The following is a 24,489-nucleotide window of genomic DNA, read 5'->3' on the forward strand; positions in this document are numbered from 1 at the left end:
GTACCACTGTGTGTCCTGCTGGCAGCCTCCCACCAGCTGCCTCCAGCCCTAGACACAAGACTCAATAACAAAACCAGATGAGATGCCCTTTCCGAGTCCAGTGTCTCTCCAGCGCCCTCTACTGACAAAGCATATCACTGTGTCTGTTGGCAAGGGAGAGGTTCCCCAGTGTCTTAAGGAGGACACTGAGGGGTCAATGTGTAGCTGAGAGGCATAAACTGGTAACAGCACATATAACAAAATATAGGAAAAATAATATAGATCACCAATAAGCTAACAACCAAAAACAAAATCTTATGTTGATATTTCAATATTCTTCTAAAACTTTTATTTACTTGGAATGAGGGATTATTTTCATAGTTTTTTAAATAATTATGATTATACTTTAAATACAACTTAACCACATTTCTTTTTTTACTTATCATAATATGTCATGTTTTGCATCATGAAAAATTCTCTTTTACACCATTTTGTTGGGTGCATAATATTCCACAATGGAATATATACCCTTCTATTGTTAAGTATTTACATGTTTTTATTTTTTTATTACAGATAATGAATGTCTTGGATAAATTCTTTAAAATAAAGACTCAGAATAGATTTTATGGTTCAAAGTTTCCACTATATTTAAGATTCCCATTATATATTTTTAAACTATTGTTTGTAATTATAAAACCAGCTTACATTTCCACAAAAACATATGTGAATGTCCATCTCACTATATCCTTTTCAGAAAAGAGCAGTACCATATATGTATTATTAGATTTTTTAAAAACATAACTTAATTCTTACATTTTTGATACTAGTGAGACTTACAATTTTTTACATTTAGCCATCTATTTGAATTCTTGGTGCTTTCATTTTTAATATATAAAAAAATTTAAAAATCATTTGTTGAAATACCAAAACAATTAATCAAAATATTAAAGGAGAGAAATAAACTGATACTTTTAACTATGATAAAGGATGCTTTTAGCATACACAACAAATTCGATAGTTGTGACAATGATGAAAATAGAAAGTTTACATTTTTTATGTCTTAATTTCTTTCATAAACATATATTTTTTCTTATAACCAGGAAATCTATACCTTAAGAAAATAAAAGAATGTATTATTCTTAGTTATACCCATGATTATATTTCATAGTTGACACTAGAGGCACCCCTGCTAAAAATCAGTAACAAAAGAACAATGTCCACTATTATTAGATAACACTGTTGTAGAAATTGTAACCAATGTAAAAAGACAACCCAGAAAAAAAAAAAAAAAGAGGTCATGAAAACATGAAGGTAATGAAAAATGAAATCATTATTTTTTTCATTATATCAGCAGTCCCCAACCATTTTGGAACCAGAAACCGGTTTCATGGAAGACAATTTTTCCAAAACCAAAGGGTTGGGGGCCAGTGGGGATGGTTTCCGGAATGATTCAGTGCACAGTTCAAGTGCGTTACATCTATTGAGCACTTTATTTCTACTGCTATTAAGTTGTAATATGTGATGAAATAATTATACAACGCACCATAACGCAGAATCGTACGCAGCTGCTGATCTGACAGGAGGCGGAGCTCAGGCGGTGATGCGAGCGATGGGGAGCAGCTGTAAATAGGGATGAAGCTTCGCTTGCCTGCCCACCGCTCACCTGCTGCTGTGCGGCCCTGTTCCTAACCGGCCACAGACCAGTACCGGTCCACAGCCGGGGAGTTGGGGACTGCAGCATTGTACAATTCCAACAATAACACAGAAGGACTTTTGTCTTGAGAAAAGTTCTCACATCTTTATATATGGATGAATAAGTCACATGACAGATGGAAATTTCAGAAGAAACACTAATAAGGGGGAAAACTAGGTTGTGGCCGAAAGAAAATTCTGCCAGTATATACGAAGGTTTAACATGTAATAAATAAAGCAGCAGAGATCACTGAGAAGTGCAGAGCTATTCCCTATATTGCTAAGGTGACTTAGTTAAAGTAAATAATTTCTCTCCTCTCATACCACATGCCAAAAATACGTTTTAGATGGATTAAAATGTCAACATAAAAAAAGCAAAAGCAAAAACTGGTATAGCATAGAATTGCTAATTTGTTAAAATCTCGAAGTAAGTGACAAGAAACTGGAAAACTGTAAAAGGCAATTGAACAGATTAAATATTTCTCTGTATCTTAAATATGCAAATTCAGAGATGTAGAAGGTTATGTATAATGAAAATATACATGAAGCCATATGGCAGATGGAATAGTTTTCCATTTATTTGGTTAATGACTTAGATAAATCAATAAGAAAAACATAACGCCCTAATAGATCAAAAGAGCAAAAAACATGAATGGAAGAACTATTCACTAAATATGAACTAGAACCATTCAGCAAAGGGGAAGCAATATGTTAAACCCCATTAATAATCAAAGAAAACTCTTCCTGAATCTGGGCATCCGCTTGTGCCCAAACTAGATGTTCTTGTTAGAAAGATCTGAGTCACTACTCAAATCAGCTTCAGACAATGACGGATTCCTCAAGTCCAAATCATGTTTTTCTTCAGATGAGAACAGCTGTAAGTCACAATTCCTCAGGGGTCTGTGTGTGTGTGAGGATGACGTGGGACAGCTCTAAATAGGCTCCCGGGCAGACGGGAACCACGGGACCACCTTCATCTCTCCCGAAGAAGCCTCCAGCAGAAGGGCTTGGATTTGTTTTGAAATGTCTTCTCGGGAGGAGGAGTCCCGAGGGGCATCTGGTAGACTAAACCTCTGGCTCTGCGTGGCGCAAGGCCTGCAGCGGTCAGGCCCTGGGAAATGCTCGGGGTCCCTGCAGGGGAGGTGAAACCCCAAAGAGGGACCCAGCTCCAGGCCCAAGACTCCTAATTTAGTTTCTTCTCTGTCCTCGGTGCTGTCCCTGCTGTGGACAGAGAAGGAGCCACGGGATTTATTTATGGAAAAGCCTCTGCCCTCCCCTCTGCACCCACCTCCTAGGTTTTGGAATCATGGGAAGAATGTGAGATTTGGAGAATCCCAGTTCCTTCACTGGGTAAGTTACATGAGTTTGTGAATCTTGACCTTCTCAGCTAGATAATGGGGTCCATACTTGCTCTCCCTAGGTTCCCGGATTCTTGGGGAAAATATGGCTAATTTAGAGGCGGTCATGCAAGATGGTTGAGGCTCTGAGACACATCAGACTTCCTGTGTTCAAACCTGGTTTCCACACTTCTGCATCCTTGAGAAAGTTTACTTCGCTTCTCTGTGCTCCATTTCACCATTTGTAAAATGGAGATTATTGTTTGCAGAATTATTATGAGAATTAAGTTACATAATACATACGAGTGGTATAACAAGGCCTGGAAATAGCGTCGTTATTACTAGTACTGCCAGTTTAGAAAGCCCTACTGTTCAAGCATGCTTTCCTATCTTCTACTCTTCATTCAGTCCTGTCCAGCATGCTCTCTTTCCCAGTCCTGCTAAATAGCATTTTATATTTTATGGTTCTTTTTTCCTACATTTCATGCCATCTGATATAATGAATGCCATTTCCCTGGCATAATCCTCATCTACCTGAGGCCCGGGACCATATTCATTCACTCATTCATTTAGCAAACGTTTATCTAGCACCTGCTATATACCAGGGCCTGTGCTAGGCCCTTGAATACAATCATGACTTGAATTCAATCCAGGTCATTTAAATCCTAGTACTCAAGTTCTAACCTGGAAGTCAGACAAGTAAACAAATGATTTCAGATCTAAAACAAATATCCAGAAGTAATGAGTAGATACTAGAGCCACCAACAAAGCTCTATGGGAAACAGAATGGGATGGGATTAGCTCTTGCTATGGGGATTAAGAAGCCTCCACCAGGTCCTCTGAGCTGGCCACTGGCTACACCCACAGGCAAAGGGAGAAAGAGTACCCCAGTCCACAGTAATGTGCAAGGGCGTGGAGGTGTGAGCATGCATGATCTCTTCAGGGGAGGCGGTAAAGTCACTCTGGCAAAAGTATAGGGCATGTAAGAAAGAAGGGCTGCCACCATTTTTTCCAAATGGAAAAAAAGGCAATGACCAGAAGAGACTTTGAAATTGGATTAAGGAGTTTGGACATTTTCCTAGAAATTCAGAGTTTTAAACATGTAGTCACTGGGCAGACCTGATCTAGTCAGGTCTGTGGTTTATAGTTTGCACTGAATATGGGGCACGTGCCACCTATTTAGCTATGAACCCACCAAGCCATAGTACTGTGTCTTGCACTGAATCCCTTCCCACATACCCTGATGGATTTGAATTTGCTACCCTACTTAGTCTTAGTGAGTTTTGCACGGGTTGATAGTGGGCATTGACTTCGTCCAACCCTTCTGGAAGTTGGCAGGAGAAGCTACTGTATATGATAACAGGGGTGTGAGACTGTGGGTAGAAAGAACAGCTAAAAAATTATCACAATAGAATGAAAAGGAGAGAAAAAATGTGTTTGCAAGGATATGGAATAACCAAAACTGTCGTACACTGTAACTTCTGGAATTGCCAGTTGGTACAACCACGTTGCAAAACTTTTTAGCAGTTATTTATTAAGACGAACATCTGCAGACCCTATGACCTAGCAATTCTATCTCCAGTTATATTCCCAACAGCTATGGGTATGTGTGTGCACACAAAATCACGTTTAAGACTGTTTATAGCAGCATTATTCATAATAACTCCAAAGTGGGTACTACCCCAATGGATAGCAGATAGTGAATAAATAAATTTTAGTATGCCATTACTATACCAGTCCATGCTCTATATTTATCCATATTGCACTGCAATATGGATAAATCTCATAACATAATATGAAGTGAAAGAAGACAAATTCAAAAAGATATATGCTGAATGAGTCTGTGTACATAAAGTACAGAAACAGGCAAGACTAAAATTTGCTGTCAAATAATGATTACCCTTGAGCAGGCAGCAGTGTTTGTCTGGAAAAGGGTGACAAGAGGACTTCTGGGAGGCTGGTAATATTCTATTTCTTGATTTGGGTACTAGTTTCGTGGGTGTATTCAGTTTGTAAAAATTCATTGAGTTGGAAACAGTGCATTTATGATATATGCACTTTTCTGAAGATATTGCAATAAAAATATTTTTATGTATTTAAAAAATAAGTTGGAAGTTATCACAAATAATGCTGTTGTAGTAGAGAAACTGAAAGTTAATGAGTCCTGAACCAGGAAAATAACTGTATTAATTCCTCATTTGCTTATCCATTCATTCAATTTTAATGGGTCTACTATGCATCAAACCCTTTACTCGGTGCTGAGCATACTATTAATAAAGGCTACAGTACGTGGAGGAGGGAGATATTAAACAATTAACCAGCTGGGCACACTGGCTCATGCCTATAATTCCAGCACTCTGGGAGGCTGAGGTGGGAGGCTTGCTTGTGGCCAGGAGTTCAATCAACCTGGGCAACATAGTAAGATCCCATCTCTACAAAAAACTTAAATATTAGCTGGGTACGGTAGTGTGTGTTTGTAGTCCCAGCTACTCAGGAGGCTGAGGCAAGAGGATTGCTTAAGCCCAGTAGTTCAAGGTTATGGTGAGTTATGATGGCACCACTGCATTTCAGCCTAGGGGACAGAACTAGACCCTATCTTTAAAAAAAAAAATAACACTCAACTAAAGTAAGGAAAAGGCAATTAACAAGCAAAGCAAGATGTTGAGATACAGCAGAAGTGAGTAGCAGTGACAGATTTTTGCAGGGAGGCTACTTTAGATGGAGTAGTCACTGGGTCTCAGACTGCTAGGACTAAGTACTTTTGCACAGTTTATGGTATTAAAACTCATAGGATCCTTGTGTTTTCAAAGCCAGCTGATTTTTCTTCTTACTGATGGTGAAGCACGATTTTGGCAATTCTCCTCTAAAAAGGGTGTCACATGCAATAATGTGGCATGATCAACAAGTCAATCTGTACCCTGTAGGGACGACCTGATGATTTGGAGTTCTGATGTCATTACTGGGCACAGAGAAATGCCTTTCATTACGTTTTGCAAAATACTCAATGGATGCTGTCTACCACTGCTTGGCTTGTGTTTTGCAGGATCCTTAGTTGTTTCCTGCCAAAGTGGACAACATTCCATGGATATCCTGACAGCATATTTAACGTGCTCTTCATCTCAACATTTTTCCTTGAATTGTTTTGTTCCCCAACTCCTAGCAGTTCTGAAAATAATTGGTGTTTCTTTGTTAGCAGAACTTTCTCCACAAACTTTACTTTCGAAATATTTCTTCAAACTTATTTTTTAAAAATCTTTAGTATCAATAATTTTGGATTTCACAGTTAGTCCAAACATTTCACTAGCTCTGATACTACTTAGAGAGCTCATTGGAAGAAAAGGTACAGTGCACATATTTTTAAAGAAGGACCAACATTCAAATGAAGGTTTCAGCTTTTAATATCATGGAGCCTCTAAAAATAAATGTGCTATATAAATGTAAAATTCTAATCGCAATTTTTCATGGCAGAATATGCAGCAAAGACAACTTGAAAATATCTCAGCTTTTCAGAAAGAGCTATTGCCAGATTTGGTTTTGTTTCATCAACAGTGGCCCTCCTGTTTGTCCTTGCATCTCCAAAGCCTACATATTTTGGGGACCTGGATTAAATACTAACACTTCTAGGAAGACTTTCTTGACAACCTGAGCCAAGATTGCTCTCTGCCAGCTAAACTGCTGTACCTGTTATTTATACTTCTCTCACAAAAGACTGTGTGATGGCATGTCTATCTCCCCAAATGGCTGTGAGTGCTTTGAAAAAATAAACGGTGTCTAAGTTAGCTCAGCATCTTTTATAATGAAGCATCGTCACCCCTACCATCATTGTCATCATCATCATCATCATCACCTCCACCAGTGAGCACCTACCCTTTGTCAGGGTTGAGCACAGTGCTTTAATTGCCTTCGTCCTGATCTCATTTAAGTCCCCCAGCAACGTCATGAAGAAGGCATCGTTACTACTCACTCTTTACAGATGAGGACATGGGAGCAGGGAGGGGCTAAATAACTGTCTTCAAATCTCAGTGGTAGAACTAAAACCCCGAGGAGCCTGGCTCCAGCATAGGCTCATAGCCGCTGAGACCTCCACCTCTTACCTTACAGAAAGTAGGCGCCATGGAAGTTCGTAAGCATCTGTTCAATAAATTGGCCCCGGAGCATGACAGTGGCTGTGAATTAATTGTGAATCTAGCCTCATAAATGTTTTGTGTGAGTTTGAGAAAGCCTGAGGATCTTCATTTCCAGACTATTAGAACCCCCCTTGCTGAACGAGGGTCTTTGATATATATTCTAAGACCCTTAGTACCCCTACGAACGAGTACAACACTCCCTAATCAAATGGTCACATGGCCGCTGTCCCATAGAATGTCCGCCCAGCTGCTGGTAGGATTCCCCAAGTGGCATGCGGTGAGGACAGGTGGGATTTCCAGGAGGGAATGGATGCACACTTAAGCAGTTGGCAACGATGTGCTTTTCCCATTCCCTTTATTAACTCCCATTGGCTTCCATTACAAAAATGAAGATGAATTCCCACGGGATAAAACATTTGGCCTCACTACTAGACAACAATGACCTGTACGAAGGAAACAAATCCTTTTCAATCAGCTGTTTAGAGGAAAAACGATAATGGATGAGAGGATCTGAAGGAATAATGATGATCATCTTTAGAAAGCCATGCTGGACTACATAAAACATTAGACAGGAAAAAAACACCTTTTAGGGGGAAAAACAAGGCAGAGAAAGTAAGCCCATGAAAGGAGTTGAAGCAAACGTGGACATTCATTTATTCATTTACTTTTTTCGCGTATTTATTCATTTATTCAACATATCTCACTGACTTGTGCTGCGTGCACTCTAATATTGGGGAGAGAAGGACAAAAATTATAAGACACGCAAGAAGTGAGACCAGGAGGACTTGTGTCTGGGTGGACATGAAGGTGTTACATAACACAGAGTTCTGATGTGGGCTTTCGCCTTTGAGAGTCAGCGTAGCACAGGGTGGGCTGGGATCCTGTCCTATTTATAAGCTGTTACCTTGAGCAAGAACCTCACTCTGCCTCAGTTTCCTCATCTACAAAGCAGGGAAGTCTCTGACATGAAAGGCTGTTGTAAAGATGAATTGAATTCACAAGTGTAAGTCATTTAGAAATTGAATACAAATGCTGTTCTACCATTTGTTATCTGTATGAGTTTAAGCAAAATTAATTCATTCATCTCTAAAATGGGTAAGGTGTACATCTCAGGACAATGAAAATTATATATGTATATATATATGCATATATATATGTATCTCTCTCTCTTACACACACATGCATACATATTCTGAATGACTTCAGAACACAACACCCCAAAATATGCCATGCTGGCATATTGACTTTTGAGTTAAAGGCATTTGAAAAACAGATCCAATAAGAGCACTCTGGTCCCCCTTCTTTTTCTTAGAAACAGAAGATGAAGTTCCCATTTAAGAACTACTCTCCCTGTAACAGGAAAAAAGAAACATTCTTATCATAGAGGATGAGAAGCTGAGACCAAGAGATTCCCGTACTACAAACAGATCTTGTTAAAATAATTCCTATTTTCCCTTAGCTTCTCATACATAGATTTTAGTTAATTTTCCACAATTGCCTCTCTGTGTTCAGCGCATGAAGACATCTAGGTTTTGCCAGTTCTCTAGTTCTTCATTTCCATGACATTTGGCTCCCATGTCATGTAAAACTTACGTTAATTAGATCTGTGGGCTTTTCAGCTCTTACTCTGTCTTATGCCAAATCAATTCTCAGACCCTAAGAGAGACGTAAAGTTTTGTTTCCCCCACAATATGCAACATATATAAATACACATACATATAGATATATGTGCGAGATATTATAGAAATACAGCCATGCACCCTATAACAATATTTCCACCAAGCATGGATCACATATATGATCCTGGTCCCTTAAAATTGTAATGGAGTTTTTATTGCCCCTGAAGACCTTCCTGGAACAAGATGTGGAGGTGAAAGGCACCATTTTTGATGATCCTGACACCCTCTAGGTCTAAGTTAATGGGTGTATTTGTGTCTTAGTTTTTAACAAAAAAAAAGTTTAAAAAGTAAAAATGTTAATATATAAAAAATTTTAAAAAATAGAAAAGAGCTTATAGAATAAGGATATAAAGAAAGGAAATAATTTTGTATAGCTGTACAATGTGTTTGTGTTTTAAGCCAAGTGTTATTACAAAACAGTACGAAAGTTTTAAAAACTTAAAAATCTTATAAAACAAAGTTACTGTAAGCTAAGCTTAATTTCTTATTGAATAAAATAATAAATGATAAATGTAGTACAGCCTAAGTGTTCAGTGTTTATAAAGTCTCTAGCAGTGCACAGTAATGTCACAGGCCTCCACATTCAATTGTCACTCACTGACTCACCCAGAGAAACTTCCAGTCCTGCAAGCTCCAGTCATGGTAAGTGCCTTTTACAAGTGCACCTTTTTTTATGTTTTATGCCATATTCTCACTGTTCTTTTCCTATATTTAGATTTGTTTGGATGCACAAATATTTACCATTGTATTAAAACTGCCTACACTAGTCATTACTGTAGCATGTTGCACAGGTGTGTAGCCTAGAAGCGACAGGCTATATCGTGAAGCCTAGGTGTGTAGCAGGCTGTACCATCTAGGTCTGTGCAAGTTCACTCTATGGTGTTCTCACAACAACTAAGCCATCCCACACATTGCTCAGAATCTGTCCCTGTCAATAAGGGATGCATGACTGTATATGCATCTTGACACAGGGCCTTATACCCAGTAAACACTAAGCCAACCTCTATCTGTCTAACTTATATAATTTTTGTTATTCTATTAACATTATTATCTAGTGGGGAATGAGAGAGAAGGAGATAATGCATTTTTTATACGTTAAGAAGGAAGGATTTGCTGAGCCCCTATCATGCACAGGGCACCGGGGATTTCATTATGAGAAAGGCAGGTGTGGTTGGTGTCCTCCGTAGCACGTGGATTCAGCCAGTCATTCTGGCTTGTGCAGATGGGATACGGACACTCTTAGATGAGAACGTCTGGGAGGACAGGAACTTGGTGGGGCAGTTCATGAGATCAGTTGGGGCATAGGAGGGTAACAGGGGGAGTTGACAGGAAGACACGCAGACTTGGAACTTGGGAGAGAGAATGAGCTTCGTTACAGATTTGGAGATTATCAGGCATTGGACTGGGCAGGTCGAGATCTCCCAGACTGAACAAATGAACTGAGAAGCCATAGTAGGTTAAGGACGGGGACTCTTGATAACTCCACATTTTTAAGATGCAAATAAACAAAAGGAGACAATGATGGATACTGAGAAGAGAAAAAAAAAAGTGGGGGGGGGCAGGAAAGAGGGCCAGGATCCTACAAAAAATACAGAAAATAGAGAGAAAGGCAGAATTAACAGACATGTGGCTGCAGCCCTAAGTCAGCAAAGACATTTTTCTCAGTAGCCAAGAGAGTTGCATGGATTCAGTGACGTACACGTTTTGATAGCAGTTTAAAAGGCCAGATTTCAAGACACTTCCTATGTCATGAGGATCTTGCCGCCTACGGGAATCTCATTTCCTGAAATTTGTGCACGCTCTGCTCCTAACAACTCCTCACGTTGTAGTTTCTAAGAGCTCCCTCGCAGCTTGTGCAGGCCTCGGCCCCGAGCGTCAGGCAGGGCCACAACCATTATCCCCACTCACAGACGAGGAGGAAATGGGTTCAGAGAGGCGAAATAATGTGTCTGAGGTCTCGCAGATTTATTGACATCCTGCAACACACTTGCTATTCTCTGCCTGAGCCTGGCCTTGGCAAATTGTGTCTTCTGAGAAATATGTTCAGAAATAATGCTCTAGGCAGGATCATAAGAGGGGCATTTTGGATCCATGCAACCCATGACATATGGAATGTTAACTTCCTTAAATCCTTTTGGAAATGAATAAAGAAAGAAAGGGATGGGGAACTAAACCAGGTACTGGGGCATTTGCACAGTGATGGAGAGACAGAGGCAGGTAATCACATCCCTGTATGTCATTACAACCCACCGTCTCCTCCTGCCCTCAAAAGACAGAGCAATGGGGTGGGGTTTCCAGGGCTGGCTGGGAAGTTACCAGGCTGTGTTCCCTGCACTTCCTCCATCCAGAGCCCAGCAAACGTGCCAGCTCTTGTGTGCCCGCATGTTGCTGTTGCTGACTTAGGATTTAAGTTGGGACTCTGGTTCCTGTCCTGTCGTTCAGTACAGACCTTCCCATTTCTGAAGTCAACAGCTTCCCCAAAGCATTGGGATACGCTGTGTCATAACTCTGATGCAGGAGGAGAGTCAGGGAGGACAGAACAGAACAAAATGGAAATGGGCCCACAGAGGCTGAGCTGCAGGAAGCATTTGCATAGGAGCCTTGGGGAGAATGAGGCAAGGGTCTGGAGCTGAGGGTGTCAGGCACAAAAGCCACTGTGTCAGGTGTCCCAGCTGGAACCTCATGCTTAAAGTCCAGGTGTATACAAAGGAGGTGAGATTTGAAATCTGGGCCATCAGGGTAGGGGGTAGGAGAAGTAAGACCAGCCCTTCCTGGACAGAGATGGGCAGAGGTGGGCAGGGGCAGGCTCCCAGAGGACACTGGGGCGCTGCGCTGGTGAATGAAGAGAGGTAGGGGGTGGGAGTTGCAGGCTGGGCACCAACACCCAGGTGCGAATGATTCCAAGAATCTGGCGGCAGACTCTTTTCACATCCCAAACCCCCCCAGGCCTGCAAGTTTGCTCAGATCAGGATTGGTGATCAGACTTGGTAGCTAAGACAGCAAGATCCAAGAGGAAGTCACACGTTAGGAGACAGGGCCCCAGAGAGGACAGGGGCCAGAGCAGGCACGGCACCCAGAGCACCTGCTAGCATATGCAGTCCAGGAGCACCGAGAGCAGCTTTCTGGAACTCCCAATTCATCATACTAAGATGTTTTGAGCTGTCTCGGTCCTGTTTCGTGGACTCTTTAAACTCATATGGCAGCCATTTGACCGACTATGACTGAGTATTCTAAATTATGTTAAAAGATTATATTATTTTTCCTCTTAAAAGTTCAGGTTTTGGATAGCTTGCTCCATTCTTTTTTAAAAAATTTTTGATATACATATAGAAATATATATATATATACTTAAAGTATTTGTACATACATATGGAAGTACAATATATATAGAAAAGCATAATGTGCATTCATAACTTTAATCAGCACCCAGATCCAGAATTGAAATATACCATTACCCCAGAAGTCCCTATACTACTTAACACTTAATTAAAAAAAATGTATCTGTTGGCAACTCTGCCAACCCCAAGAATGGCACACTTTCCATACAGATCTGCAAAGGGAATTATACCCCATCTACAACTTGCCCAAGAAAACCAGTGGAGATTCACTTTGATTACACAACATGGTCCACAGCCCTTAGCAGAGGTTGTTCCACTGTGCAGTCACTCAGAAGTCAGCCCTGTGTCCAACTGAATGGCCTGAGTCCTTTAGACTGATTGATGGCCTGCTCATCTACCTTCTGAGCTCTGAGGCAGCAGCCAGCATGGAAAGGGTGATTGTCACAACCAGCACTTACTGCTGTCTGTGTGCGTTCCAGTAGAGTGCCTGGCATCATTTCCTTATAGCGCTCGGGCACCTTAGAATTACTGCTAAGAGTCCGCTTCCAGGGTGTTTTGAGCCCAGAGTCTCTGCTGAGGATTGCGATGGGGCAGAGAGGGAGTTACAAATACTCCCCTGAAACTGTTTGCAAGGTTTTCAGTATTTTTCTGGGGAGAATCTCAAAGTTATGCAATATTCCCATACCTGTCCTTCCCCCTAAAATGTTAAAAACCTCTCTACTTGGATTGTGGGTTATTTGAGGGCAGAGACACTGATATTCTTCAACCTGTATCCACAGTGAGGAGATTTTCCCTATGTTGCCAGACATCAGCCTGTATTATGAAAAAGAAAGGAAAGAAAGAAAGAAAGAAAGAAAGAAAGAAAGAAAGAAAGAAAGAAAGAAAGAAAGAAAGAAAGAAAGAAAGAAAGAAAATTTGGAGTTAGACACATTGCCCTCCTCCATGTGACTCTCAGTAAGTTTTTCAAACTCTCCGAGACTTAGTATTTTCATCGGTAGAGTAGTTATAGTAATGCCCACTACTCTCTCTCTCTCTGTCTCTCTCTCGCCACCAGAGTACTTGGATCATTGAAGGATTTCTGCAAAGTCCAGCTACCTCCCCTGTCTTTCTGATACATTCAGAGCAAGCTGGGATGGGGAGGCAGGTTGAATCAGGTGATCTGGATATTTCAGACTGACAGTCAATATGAAGTCAAAGCCACGAGACGCTAACTATACGAAGAACAGCCACAGTACATCGGCAAGAGCAGGGTGTCCTTGTGGGTCTCTGTGGACTAATAAGTAGTCTCACCACCTTCATACAAGCTCAGCCAGACAACCCCTACAGACAACGCCCTACAGACAACCGTGGCCCTTCCGAGGGCCCCTGCTGCATGGCCCCGATCATCCCTGGTTTGCAGGGCAGCCGGCCCATGTTTACCACCTTAGCGCAGCACAGGCGTTTTGAGAGCACGAGCTTTGTCTGCATCCACCACTGGAACCAGCACAAGACTGGGCACCCTGCGGGTATCCAGCCAACACCAACTGAATTTAAAGTTTTAATAATAAAATCTATGGCTGAGTCGAACCTGAAATTATAAGTAAAATGGTACCTAAAAGCCTATATATTTCCCTCTTTCACCAGAGGAGAGGAGAGGTAGCTTTCACAGACTACCAAATGGGGAGAAATGATCATGGTGAGCTCTTTGAAAGAGGACTATTCCTTGGTCGTCTCTGTATGTCCTTATACACACCCAGTAAGTACCCAATAGATGTGTGTTCTAGGGGAATCACCAGACCCGCCTGGTCCCATAGCCTATGCTGAGAACTGAAAGCAAATGCATCACAGTCTGGCATCTTGTCATAGCTCGGTGTCAATGACGGTGCCGGGAGCAGACTCCTTTATTCTTGATTCCTAAACTCAGCTTCTGCACATTGAGATGATACCTAGATTTCCTTCCAGAGTCATTTAGAGTATGCAATTCTGATTTTAAGTCAAATCACACAATGGCCAGGCAAGCTTCCCCCAAACCCTGGCAAAGTTTCCATTGCCCACCAGATGGCATTGAGGGGTGAACCCAAACCATCCAGAACTGAATGACTTATGTGCCCCATTCCACCAGTGCATAAATGCACTAGCGTTTTCCAGAAGGATCTGTTAACAGTTTTGGACCAAGAAAGGAGGGACCTAGTTAGACATATCAATTGCCTGTCATGTGCCAAGTTCTACATTAAGCGCTCTGCGTCCCTTACTCTAGAGCAGTCTCAGAAATTCCCTGGGAATTCCCTGGCAGGTGCTGCAGTTACTTGACAATCATGCATTAAACTAAACTGAATTGGTTTAACCTCTGATTCCTTAGGAGCCCTGGTCACATCTTCCTTACTTCAGTTTACATGTAGCCTAGATTGGCACATAGTAGGTGCCCAGTCTGCTGAAGAATTGATGAATGATGTTTCGTACAACACCTTGAACGCTGGCCTTCTCTGGATAAGGGTGGAATAGACTTCACATCCAGAAAATAGTGTCACTGCTCTTGAGAGTGGAGATGCTGGGAAAGAAATCATGTAACTCCATGAACCACAGTCTCTACTATAAAATGGGGGTAATAATAACACAAATTTATGGGGGATGTTGTAATGATAGAGATAAGTATATTTACCAAAATGCCTAGCACATAGTACCAAGATGGTACTACCAAGGCTGGGTACATTAGCTCACGCCTACAATTTTAGCACTTTGGGAAGCTGAGGTGGGAGGATTGCTTAAGGCCGGGAGTTTGAGACCAGCCTGGACAATAGCAATACCCCAACTCTACAAAAAAGAAAAAAATTATCTGGTTGTGGTGATGCACACCTGCAGACCCAGCTACTTGGGAAGCCGAGGCAGGAGGATCACTTGAGCCCAGGAGTTTGAAGTTGCTGTGAGCTGTGATGACACCACTGCCCTCCAGCCTGGGTGACAGAATAAGACCCTGTCCCCTTCCCTCCCCAAAATATACTACTAATAATATTAATATTATGTGCACAACTTTTAATTTATGCATATTATTACCTATGATATGATGAACATAGCTTGCACTGACCCCTGTGAGCCAATTGCATGCAGCTCTTTCCAACCTTGTATTCAGTGACTTTGCATTGGCTGCTTGAAACCAGCCAGTTCTTTACACCATGGAAATTGGCAAATTCTACAAATGAGAGTTGTGATTTTTTTTTTCTTCCAGAAAATCCATTTACCAGCATCCCACTGGTTATGAATATTGAATATGTCTTGATTTAGGTCCCCTAGGAGCCGTTTCTAACATGAGATTCATACGCAAATGAGTTACTGGAGGAGGGCCCTCAAATAAAACCTGCACAGGATCAAGGGAAGCAGAATAGGGCAGAGGAAGAAGCCAGACAAAGATATGGGCTCAGCGGAAGTCTGGTCTGATGGACTCACAGAGGTCTCGCCTTGAGACCAAGGCACCACACCTTTTTATCCACATATTAGTTGGCCATTGGCTACTGACCAACTTCCAGGGAGAATGTAGTTTCCCAAGCTTTTCTGGGTGAAACAGCTCTGAAGAAGGGTCCAGCTGTGAGTCCCTGGCAGCCAGTACTGCTGAGACGTGGTATCACCAGCTCAGTAAAGGGTCTGAGCAGGGCACCAACAGCACCTGCTACAATACGGAGACATTTGAACTAGAACTGATTTGGGGACTCACTGAAGATAAAAGGGTGAATACAATCAGATGTAGGATCCCTACACTGAAGGAGTTTACATTCCACCTGTGGAGACAGACATTGACCAAATGCTCCCACAAATAAACAGAAATTTACAACTGTGATGGTTACCGAGGAAGGGAAAAGACACATAGTACTCTTGGATGTGAAGAGGAGGGTTTGATAGACAAGGAAGCCGCAGGGGGCTTCCCTAAAAATGTGGCAACTCAGCAGAGAGTGAAGCATGAGCTGCAGCTTGCTAGGTGTGGAATGTGTGATCTAGAAGTGGGAGGAGCTGGCAACAGGCAGGAAAGTGACCCTTCCCCTGGATCTAGCTCCAGGACAAGCTTACCTGCAGAGATTGGTCCCCAAGGCCAGCAAGTGTGCTGGCTCCTGGAGATGGGGAAGTGCTCAGGCAAGGACAGTTATCTTTGCCCTTCTGAGAACACTGCTTAGAAGGCAGGCCAGCTCTTCCCTATTTCTCCCAAGATTCTAGAATCCTCTATTTTGAAAACAAGCCTATTTTTATCCTCTTCATATTTTCTTAGATTGGTTACTTTCTGTTTTTCTTTGATGTTTAGAAAAGTGCCTTTTGAAAATCTCTGCCTGATTTAGCTGTGCCAAGAAAGGGGGGAGGGCGGTGCGTCCTTACTAAGTCCTGAAGCTAAAAAAAGGGGAATGATAGGTTTATATATGTGTGTGTGTGTACACACACACACGTGAGTATACTGCATATATATGTGTGATCTCGCGAGAGCTTGTGCATGCATACACATCTGTACACACGTGCATGCTTGAGTATGCCTGTGGGCACCGCATGGATGCAAGCCTGTGTAGCTGGTGCTTGCGTGTGCATGTGTGTGTACGTGTGCACGTGCGTGTGTCTGCTTTAGTGATCAGGGCCGGGAGGTGGAGAGGAGAGGTGGGGGAGAAGAATGCAGTCTGCACTGGGCAAGTCATGGAGGGAAGAGGAGGAGGGGAACTGTTCCTTTCTCCTGCTCAGCCCATTATTAAAGAGAAACAACATTCCCAGCAGGAGGCAGAAGGGCAATAAAACCAGTGGCTCCACAATTTATGATGCTAACTGAGATTCCATAGTTTGAAGCAAGACTATCCCCAGAGCATCAAGGTCAACAAGCCAGCAATGCCCTGGCTTCCAAAGCGCTCCCCCGTGCCCATCTATTAATCAGCCCATTGCTGAAAATGCACCAATGAGCTCTGCTCTGGAAACATCATTAATAAGCAGGGACAGGCCAAATTGCTAAGAATTCCAGGATCAGGGCAGGAAGGCAAGGAAAAAAATATTTATATACACACATATGTGCGTGTTTACGTATGGGGTGTAGCCTATTATGTATACTGGGCCATCTATTACAGAGGTCATACATAAGTGTGTCTATTCATTTTCCATATATTTTATATTATATAAGAAATGTTCAGGCTTTAGAACCTTGCCAGATGGAATTAGAGCAATTGTTCTTCTGCCGAGACTTTGGGAAATTAATGAGGTTCGCACGCAGAGCCATGAGAAAATAGAAATGTTTAAAAAAAAAAAAAAGTACCCTGTTTCCAAAAATACAGCAGCCACAATCCCAGGGAGAGCCATCAGTTTAGTGGCTAATCTCGAAGCCCATCAGTGGCCCCAGCATATCTTTGGGGTTATTGCAATTCCGAATGGAGCTTTAATCAGCTTAGCCCAGCCTGGGTGCCACGGGCCTGCAGGCAAAGGGCATTCTCCTGCAGATCTTCTGGAAACCGGCTCTGCTGCTCTAAATAAATAGATCATTCTCTCTCCAGCTCCATCCTGGAGTGCAGTGCTTAACTTTCTTTTGTGTCTAGGAAAGAAAAAAAAGCAATAATAGGAAGGAAACCTATGCTATCTGGACCCCAAAGGGAAGGACGGAGCATTCTCTTTGCACCGAGACTCTAATATGGTCTAGGAATTTGGACCCCAAATTGGAAATGTCTTTCCCAAAAATGTGTTTCTGTTTTAATGTTCTATCCTCAAAACTTTTCCTGGATTCTCTGTTCCCGTCAGAGACCACCCTGAAAAGGGACTCTGCGCCACTTTTGTCACTCCCCAAGACCCCCCGGGACAAGGCTTTGGCCAATGTGGGGACCTCCCGTTCTGATGCAGCCCCACAGACAGCGAGGGGTGGGAGGGCGAGCCCAGCACTGGGTCCCCGCCTTGTCAGACGGCCCAGCTGGTCCCAGACGAAGCCGCTGCTGCCGGCTCACGTCCTCCCTCTGCTCCACTCTGTGCCTCCAGTTTGGAACAGGAAGGGCTTTTTGTCCGCAGTTAGCCCCAAAGGGTGGTGTTTTCCTATTGCTTAACAGCCCTCAGGACCAGAACTGCTGTCTGTTTGGCCAGTTCCTCGGCTCCCTGAAGCCGTGTCTACTGTTTGAGCGGCCTCGGAGGGAATGCAGATAATTGACACCAGGTCATGTTCTGTCTGAAACAACAGAAAATAGATGGTTCTGGGGCAGACTTTCAAGAGGTGTTTCTTGCTGGCAATGTAGGGAGGAGGGCATATATATTCTTTTAAATCTGTGCGTATGGACAGGATATGTGGTGAATTTTTTAAATTGCCATTTAATGAGCATGTACTATACACCAGCACACTATGTTAAGTATTTACAACCATCATACAATATCCTTTGATGAAATAGAGATTGAAAGGGTAGCTTTCCAAGGTCTAAGAACTGGCGAGTCAAGAAGTTGGGGTTTTAATCCAAGTCTGTTTGATCCAGAGTGGGTTCTCTGTCCCCATGAGTCCTATTCCATGGTCATCAGATGTCAGAACTTCCATCAGACAAAGAGAAGCTCACTACACTTTGCCCTTTTGCAGATGGACAATTGACCCTGTCCATTGTTAAGCAGTAGAAAATAGACCAGAACCCAAGTAATCCAGGCATCTTTGTTCTGTGTCTCTGTGTGATGAAAAAGATGAGGTTGGGGCAGGAGGAAGCCCCTCCTCCTTCTGCTTCAGTCTTTGCAGAAGATCCTTGCCTTCCTCATTGAGTGGACACCAAAAAGCATCTGCTCTACCAGGGCTACGAGGGTGAGTTCATTTATTCCATCACCCGGAAGACATCCTGGGCAGGAATGATCACCTGAGCTGGGAGCATGACAACTCATTAAAGGATCAAAAGCAGCCTCCACCAAGAACCAGGCTCCGTACTCAGCCCGAGACCAGGTGCCTTGTCATGGGGATCCCAGGGAGGGCCGGTCACTCTGCACACCCAGGCCAGCTTAGCACAGCTTCCTGGGCTGAGGTCTCCAGGAATGGATCCTGACTCACAGACCTTCCACAGAGAAAGAGACACCACCCCGTTCTGGAGCCAAGGGAACTGGGGAGGGGGGGACAGCAGCTGCAATTATTGTTTCTCTCTTGGTCTTATTAAGGCGAGGGAGGACCCAGGGTGCTCCTCCTAATGACTGCTGAGATATGAAGTAGGTTCGCTGAATGGACGTGTTTTGGTTTTAATTAAAAACATAGACTTTCTGAGCTTAACAAAATGAGCTAGAGCAGGAGAAGCCCAGCATCGACCTTCAAAGCAGCTTAGGAGAAACTGAATTTGAGTCCCACCTGACAGTTCCATAACCTTGAATAAGCTCTGTTAGTACACTGCACTTTGGTTTCACTATTAATGGGGCTGGCACTTAATAAATAATTCTTGTCGATCTAAATTGTTACCCACGTGGGATTTTCCAACCCAGCTCTTAGCAGAGTCTTTGGCTACCAGGGCGTCTTCATTATTCATAGTTCTCCTTAGAAGAAAGAGAAAGAAAACTGACATTCACCGAGAATCGCCTTTGTACCCGGTACCTTGTCAGATACTTTACAGGCATTCATCCAGTCTCATCCTCATTTTACCATTTCTAGCCCTATATAGAGATGAGTTTTAGGGAGGTTTCGAATGTTACCTGCTCTTGCATATCTTGGACCTGAAACATAGCAGTTCCAACCCAAGTCTGCTTGACCCTCGTCTGTGCTCAAACTGTCTCCGACCCCTGGCATCACGCTTATGTATTTTTACATTCTCACCCCAACCAAGAGATGCTTTCTCCTGTGTTCCTGGGCGCCCCACTTTTCCTGCCTCCATCACTTCCAAAGACCCTGCTCACTCAACTGGGCCAATTATTTGTGAGTCAGTGTCTTCCCATCTACTAGTTCACCCATCTCCACCCATCTAAGTCAGAAGGACTGCGGGGCACTTCGGCTGTCTCCTTCTCACCTGAAGCTAACTGCCTCCAATCCAGCTTGTCCGTGAGCCGCTACCTAGGTCGTGGAGAAGAGCAGGTGCCAGTAATGGTGGCTCCAGGCAGCAGATGAGCACGCCTTACCCCACGCTCCCCAATCTGCTTCCCCTCCCAACTTCCCATTTTTTGGAGAATAGAATGATATTCTATCATTGTTAGCCGAGGCTTCGGGGCCAGAGCTGCAGAAGTCCTCCCCCCACCAGGGCCTGGGCCTCAGGAGCTGCCCAGATGACCCTAGTGTCATCAGTGGTAGGCTCCCTAGCAGCCTAGCAGGGACGACCATTCAGGAGGGGGAAAATGAACTCAGTGGTTGTCTATCAAAAGGCAAGTGGTCATCCGCCTATGAAAAGACACTAGTTACTTAGCCTTTCTTGGTCCTGGGCCACCAGGACCTACAGGAGAGAAGACTGAGAAAAAAATAACCTCCAGGTGCAAACGGGATGCTTCCACCATTCAGCTCTGCCCTTCCCCCTGTAGAACTTTCTCTCATTGCCTCCACTCAAACGTAGTTCATGTGACGGAGGGTCAAAGACGCAGGCTTCAGGGTCATGAGCCCATGATTTTACTGAGAGACAACATAGCTCAAGGAGTTCTTGAATTTTTAGAATCGGATTTTTTTTTTTTCTCTCAGAACAACAGGCTCTGGCTCTGTTCGGCTCTATCCGGTTCTGTCTGGCCAATCTCCGTCCTCGGCAGTCACTTCCCTGCTTCAGTTCTCCTTCTCCTTTCCGGAGCCAGTCCCTGTCCCTTCCCGCTTCTCCTCTGGTTGTTCTAGTGGAGCCCCATGATGTCTGTTCCAGCTGTTTATAATTACCTCCCTCCCTCAGGCGGCCTGGGGTGAGTGACTCAGCACTCTGCCTTGTTTTTGTTGTTTTTTTTTTTTTTTCTTTTTTAAAGAAGCCAGATATTTGTTTAACATAGTGAGTCCATCCAATATCTCAGCCACTGAACGCTCATTTGTGCTTCTCAGGTATAGGCAGCACCTACAGTTCTCAAGTCTCTTTGTGCAATAGGTTAGAGTTTTTGGTTTTTTTCTGAGACAGAGTCTCGCTCTGTTGCCCAGGCTAGAGTGCCGTGGTGTCAGCCTAGCTCACAGCAACCTCAAACTCCTGGGCTTAAGGGATCCTCCTGCCTCAGCCTCCTAAGTAGCTGGGTCTACAGGTGTGTGCCACCATGCCCAGCTAAGTTTTTCTATTTTTAGTTCCCTGGCTAATTTCTTTCTATTTTTAGTAGAGACGGGGGTCTTCTTGCTCATGCTGAGGCTGGTCTCGAAATCCTGATACAGGCAATCCTCCTGCCTCAGCCTCCCTGAGTGCTAGGGTTACAAGCATGAGCTGCAACGCCCAGCCCAGGTTAAATTTTGAAATTAGAAGTAGCTGGACTTGAATTGCACCTCTAGCTTTATGTGCCAGTGACAGCCTCTCAGAGCCTCAGTTTTCTAATCTGTAAATAGGGGTTATGGCATGTATTTCACAGGGCGTTTTGGAGATAAAGTGAGAAAATGAATGTAAAAGCCCGGATGTAGTTCTTATTCACTGAATTTTTTTTTTACACCAAACATATTATTTCTCTTTTTACTCAAATATCCACTCAGCAATTAAGCAGTACAAATTCTTCCTTCTAAATGGCTCTCTTATGCTCTCACTTCTCTTCCATTTCTACTGCTCCTTTTAAATCAAGGCAATAATGCTTATTTCTGAACCTTTGCAATAACCCCCAAGTGATTTTTCAGCTTTGGGTCTTTGTCTTTTTGACACCAGATTAGTTTTCTAAATTGTACATTCTATACCTGCCCCACTGTCAGAATCCACCCCTCCCAGATCACTCATAGCTGCAGGTCTGAGTTCGCCCCTGCGGACTGACACTAGCCACCAAGTCTTCTGGGCCAGCTTTGACCAAAATAGGGGTCCCAGGTTTGCCTTATGGTTAAACACACCTAAGTCCTGCTGGCAAAGGCTCTCCATTGCCACAAGATTTCACCCCAATCTCCAGATTTTCACAATCTTGACACCTCTCTATTCTTCTCTCATTACCTCCCATTTTATCTAGTTTTTTCTTTGCAGCCTGGAGCATCTTCTATCTTAAACCAGTGAAATGCCATCGTTATGGTATACAAAATATATAACAAATATAAATAAAATAGTATGCTGATACCCATCTTAGAGAATGTGAGTATTAAATAAGAAAACAGTGCCAAAAGTACCCAGTAACCAACAGAAAGCACTCAAAGGTTATCCATCCTTCTCTCTTTCTACTTCCGTGTTACATTGTGTCAATCAGAGCTAAGATAGTGTCCTCACTGTTCCCAATTTTTCATGTCATCTCTTTACTTCACCACCCCCCTGTTTGTCATGCTCTTTTTTCCCCACTAACTATATATCATGAATCTTAGACACCAAGGAACATAGTATCAAAATGGATAGTGAAGCAATTATAGAGATAACAAGGAGACATCAATAGAAACATTCATAACAGAAGACTTGATCTCACCTTTCTCAGCCCAATATGCCATTGCAGAAAATATACATAGGCTAACACAGAAAATACTGTTGTTGTTTTTTTCTGCAGAGGAATGGGCTCAGTAGCAAAAAGCAAAGAAAATATTGGTTTTGTAAAATATCCATATATCATCTACAAATATCATCCAAACATTAGCCAACACAGAAAATCTCAGTAAATTCCAAACTCACAAAGCAATTAAACAACAGATTGTTTGTGTTATTCAGAGCCCAACTCAATTTCTTCCTCTTTTATTAATAGAAAGCCTTTTTCTAGAGCTCCACATAACATGCACGTGATGACTTCTCTGAAACCCAACTGGCCTTGGTCCTCATTTAGAGGGCTTCCATGGCTCCTAAATGCATGCCTTTCTTGTGCCTCCTCTTATAAAATTGCAAGAACTTTAATTCATCCACTCATTTAATTCATTTATTGATTTGGTTATTCATTCATTGGTGCATTCATTCATCCACTTGACACATTCATGCTTTTAAGATAAATAACCGCCCCAAAGCATCCCTGATAACTTGTGCTTACTCTAGTAATCATTTCGGATCCACCCCCATGGATGGCTTGAAACTTAGCAACTCCATGCAATCCACCCATATACAACCCAACCTGTTGTATAGGTTTTAGAGTGTCAGGAAAAGCTATTTAGGACTCATGCTTCCTGATAGAGGTGGAAATGGGATTAATGTCATATCTACCTTTACTCCTGGCCCCCAGGGACCCAAGTCTCCCATGTGGTCTCTCCTTGTTTACTGAGTGATCATCACCAGCTCAGTAGGGCATGGGTTCTTGTATGGTCTTTCCATGATCCCATCTCACCTCACCTGCCTGCCTCCTCTCCTTCGGCTGCCCCTGCTGCCCCAGCCAGGACCAGCTGTGCCTGAAAGGACCTTGTCTTCTGGGGCTCTGAAAGGTCCCCCAGGATCCTCCCTGTCTGATCTTCACAGCCCTTCTCTGCTCTGAGACTGAGCACTTGCAAAATACAGCCTTGCTCTTCCTGTGTCAGCCCTAACCAGGGAGTGAGCTCTGAGATGAGGTTTTCACTCTTAGGCCTTGCTTTGCTTGCTGCAGTGTGTTTTACCCATTTGGCAGAAAATTCACCATTGCCTCCTAAGCACCAGTTGGTGTTAAGGATCTTGAGTTCAGAGATGGATAAGACACAGCATATGCACTTTAAGGAATTCTTAGGTTAGTGGGAAAGATAAACTCCTTTGCAAATAAGTCTAATAAACACAGTACAACTTGATGGGGCTATGATGATAAGTTATGCAAGTTCTTGGGCTTCTTCTGCCAGTTAGAAGCCACATCTGCTCCTAATTCTCACTCATTCTTTCTTTTAAGTGTTTATTGAGAACCTAATACAGTCTAGGCATGGAAGATGCAGCAATGGAAACACAGACATGGTCTTCATTCTCACAAAGCTTAGAGTCTAGTGGGAGATAAAGATAATAAATGAATAAACACATAAGTACAGCTTGTGATAAGTGAATGTATTAATTCTACAGATATTCATTCAGTGCCAACGATGGCCCAGGCACTGTTCTAAACACTGTGAATACAGAAATAAATCTATATCCAATTCATGACTTCCTAGGCCTTCTAGAGCAGGAGTCCCCAACCTATGGAGAGTTGTATAATTATCTCATTACATTACAATGTAATAATAATAGAAATAAAGTGGGCAATAAATGTAATGCACTTGAATCATCCCAAAACCATCCCCCCCATTCCTGATCCATGGAAAAATCGTCTTCCATGAAAATGGTCCCTCTTACCAAAAAGGCTGAGGACCAGTATTCTAGAGAGCAGTCAAGAAACAAGATAAAAAGGTAACAAGGTAACACAGACTGTGGGTTAGTGGCAAATGCTAAGGGGAAAAGGG

The sequence above is a fragment of the Microcebus murinus genome, chromosome 16 (genome assembly GCF_040939455.1).
Source record: "Microcebus murinus isolate Inina chromosome 16, M.murinus_Inina_mat1.0, whole genome shotgun sequence".
Taxonomy (NCBI): Eukaryota; Metazoa; Chordata; class Mammalia; order Primates; family Cheirogaleidae; genus Microcebus; species Microcebus murinus.